Here is a 4,250-nt window from a genome sequence, read left to right as displayed (position 1 = left end):
TACCTCTGGCTTTTCATAGTGCATTGCGCCCCTGGTTTATGGAGACTAGAGAATGATGATGACTTTGACCAAGCATACTGCTTGTAAACATTTTGTTAACAAGGCATGTCCTGCATAGCCCTAAATCCCTTAAACTTTGATTCCCTACAACACATGTTTTTGTGAGCTCAAAGCCGGGGCAAAGTGGCTGAGGCAAAGTGGCTGAGTCAAAGTTATAAATTAACAGCATCTCAGCAAAGCAATTGTTCAAGGTACAGATCAAAATGGAACTTCCTATGTCTTCCCTTTCTACATAGACATAGCAATGGTCTGATCTCTCTTTCTTTTCCCCAAACTTAGGAATTTATTTTAGTTTGACCCCTTATAGTCAAGACATGCAAGAGAGCCCATCAATGGCAAAGCTTTTATTTTGTAGCATATTATTGCCAGGTTGCTGTGGCTACCTGGCCTGAGTCCAACCTGTCTCTCAGTGAGACCACCTATGGCCAAGAGACTTAGAGTGAAAAGACTTATATCCAAGTAAACATGTTAGGCCAGACAGGAATGAAGGTGGGTAGGCACTCATTGATTCTTAAAACCCTTTTAAACAACTTAATAGCCAAAACCCAAAAGTCAAAAAGTAAGGTTAATATTCCTGTCTGTTGCAGGAAGTCAGGGACCCCGAACTGAGGGACCAGCTGAAGCTGCGGCAGAAGAACATAAATTGTGAAGATTTCATGGACATTTATTAGTTCCCCAAATTAATCCTTTTATAATTTCTTACACCTGTCTTTACTGCAATGTCTGAACATAAATTGTGAAGATTTCATGGACACTTATCACTTCCCCAAACAACACCCTTGTGATTTCCTATGCCTGTCTTTACTTTAATCTCTTAATCCAGTCATCTTCGTAAGCTGAGGAGGATGTATGTCGCCTCAGGACCCTGTGATGATTGCGTTAACTACACACACTGTAGAGCATGTGTGTTTGAACAATATGAAATCTGGGCACCATGAAAAAAGAACAGGATAACAGCAATGTTCAGGGAACAAGAGAGATAATCTTAAACTCTGATTGCCAGTGAGCCGGGTGGAACAGAGCCACATTTCTCTTCTTTCAAAAACAAATAGGAGAAATATCGCTGAATTCTTTTTCTCAGCAAGGAACGTCCCCGAGAGAGAGAATGCGCCTCTGAGGGTAGGTCTCTAAATGGCCCCCTTGGAGGTGGCTCTCTTTTACAGTCGAAGCCAAAGGGATGAAATAAGCCCCGGTCTCCTGTAGCGCTCCCAGGCTTATTAGGATGAGGAAATTCCCGCCTAATAAATTTTGGTCAGACCAGTTGTCTGCTCTCAAACCCTGTCTCCTGATAAGATGTTATCAATGACAATGCATGCCCGAAACTGCATTAGCAATTTTAATTTCGCCCCATCCCGTGGTCCTGTGATCTTGCCCTGCCTCCATTTGCTTTGTGATATTTTATACAGTGTGAAGCAAGTGATCTCCGTGACCCACACCCTGTTCATACACTGCTTCCCCTTTAGAAAATCGCTAATAAAAACTTGCTGGTTTTATGACTCGGGGGCATCATGGAACCTGTTGACATGTGATGTCTCCCCTGGACACCCAGCTTTAAAATTTCTCTCTCATAATCTTTCCCTTTATTTCTCAGACCTGCTGATGCTTAGGGAAATAGAAAAGAACCCACATTAACTATCGGGGGCGGGTTCCCCCGATACCTGTCATCAAGCTAAGCCCCCTTGGCTTGCGTACGAAGTCTATCAGCTGTGTCATCTGGGTGCTCCACTTGGCATGGACAGGTGGAGTTGTGCAATTCCTCTTCTCAGGATCAACAGATCTTACAGTGACTTTCATCCAGTTCACCAGGCTGGCTTTCTCTCAGAAATAAGCTCCTGTGTGTCTGGAATGAATATATATATGTGTGTGTGTGTGCGTGTATACATATGTTGCAGATGGAGATATGTGTATACATACTACATATACACTATATATGTGTATACATACTATATATACACATATATGTGTATATACATACTATATATACTATACATATATACATACATATATACATATATACTATAGTATATATACATACATATATACTATATATACTATATACATACATATATAGTATATAGTATATAGTATACTATAGTATATATACATATATACATATATACTATATATACTATACCTACTATAGTATATATAGTATGTATACTACAGTATGTATACACACATCTCCATCTGCAACATATATACAAATTTTATATGTATACACATGTATTTTATAAGTATACAAATTTTATATGTATACATATATACACATATATATGCACACACACATACATATACATATATCTCCATCTACAACAATTCAGTAGTGAGGTGCAGGTCATGCATCAACCAAAACATACTCTTCCATTCTACAATGTCTAAAACCAAAGACATTGCTCCAATATCACAATCAATTTTAGTAAAGTTTCCTCAGGAAGCTGATGACACCAATGTATAAAAATGGAACATTTTTTAAAAAACATCACACCCTCTGGTTTCAGCAGTTACTTGGTTTTGCCCTTCCCTCACATTGACTACCTTCTTTGAAACCACAGGTCTCAGAGGTACATTCTGGTTCCCTGACATGATTTCCCCCTTTTGAGGGTAGCCTTGAAACTAGTGATCTGGGCTCAGACCAACCCATGTCTGAATTTGGTCTCCCTTCAGGGTCCAACTCAGCACTCTTACTTTTATTTTAGCTATTATGGATAACAACAATCAAGAGATTGAATATTTCACCAATCTCTTGGTGAAATATAGTAGTCCCAGCTACTCGGGAGGCTGAAGCAGGAGAATGGCTTGAACCCGGGAGGTGGAGCTTGCTGTGAGCCCAGATCGTGCCACTGCACACCAGCCTGGACAACAGAGCGAGACTCCATCTCAAAAAATAATTAAGTAAAAATAAAGAAAAGGAAACCAAAAGAAAAGAAAAAAGGATTCTTGGGGGAAGAACCTCTTATTCTCATGCAACTGTTTCCTCCATCAGGGAGAAAAGCTTACTTGCTGTGACAAGGAGCTGGCCTCCCTGGCCAGGGGAGGAGACTCCGTGGGCATGCGGCAGGGAATGCTAGCCAGCCATGTGGGGCACCTTGGGGCCCAGGCAGCCACTGTGGCTGATTCCCACCCTGCGTGGCCATGTTTGGACATCATGCATACATGCGGCAGATAAGGTCGTGCACCCCAGCTGATAGGAAAGCGGGAGCATAGAGCTGCCCTGCCCATCTCAGGTGCACTCCTGTGGATGTTGGGGTGGATGTGAACCCCTTCCAGTATTGTAAAAGAAAAAAGAGGTGCCATTACTAAAAAAGAGAAGAGGAATGCCACAGGACCAAAAGGCTCAGAAACAACAGTGAGAAGTTTTGAGTCCCCACTTCCCTCACCCCTTCTCAAGCCCCATGTTCTGGGCAACAAAGCTGTTGCAGGAGTTTTTCCTTAGTTCAGCTAAAAGCCGGATTTTTGTCACACAGCCATCAGAGATTAGGCTTGCAGACACTTTGAAGGGTGAGAAAAAAATGGAATTTATTGGGAAAAAAGGGGAAACAGGGACCCTCCACAAAGCCAGAGTCCTGCTAGTGTGCTTCCTGCCTTGCAGATGAATCTCGGGTTCTACCCAGGAAGAGGTCGGGCCAGGCTCCTCCCCACCGTGAAGGGCACAAACTTGTGTGACTCCAGCCCAGTGCGCAGTCCTCCCGGTGCACGGGCTAGTTGGAATTTCTCTGGGGACCCCTTTACACTTGGCTGTCTCAATATCTGATAAAAAATTTAGACATATCAAGAAAAGCCAAGAGTACAGAATCAAGTTATCCTAGAGGAAACCATTGCTTTTCTAGATAAACATTCAAGATAAACATTTCAGCATCAGGCCACAACAGCAGCTAGAACCAGAAGAAAAACATTACAGAAGCCTATGAAACCTTTGTAAGAGAGAATTATTGGCCCGGCGCGGGGGCTCACGCCTGTGATCCCAGCACTTTGGGAGGCCGAGGCTGGTGAATCACGAGGTCAGGAGATCGAGACCATCCTGGCTAACACGGTGAAACCCTATCTCTACTAAAACTACAAAAAATTAGCCGGGCGTGGTGACAGGCGCCTGCAGTCCCAGCTACTCGGGAGGCTGAGGCAGGAGAATGGCGTGAACCCAGGAGGCAGAGCTTGCAGTGAGCCGAGATCGCGCCACTGCACTCCAGCCTGGG

Source organism: Mandrillus leucophaeus, unplaced genomic scaffold (assembly GCF_000951045.1).
Source record: "Mandrillus leucophaeus isolate KB7577 unplaced genomic scaffold, Mleu.le_1.0 Scaffold831, whole genome shotgun sequence".
Lineage (NCBI taxonomy): Eukaryota > Metazoa > Chordata > Mammalia > Primates > Cercopithecidae > Mandrillus > Mandrillus leucophaeus.
The sequence above is the reverse complement of the archived record's forward strand: the minus strand, read 5'-3'. Positions refer to the sequence as shown.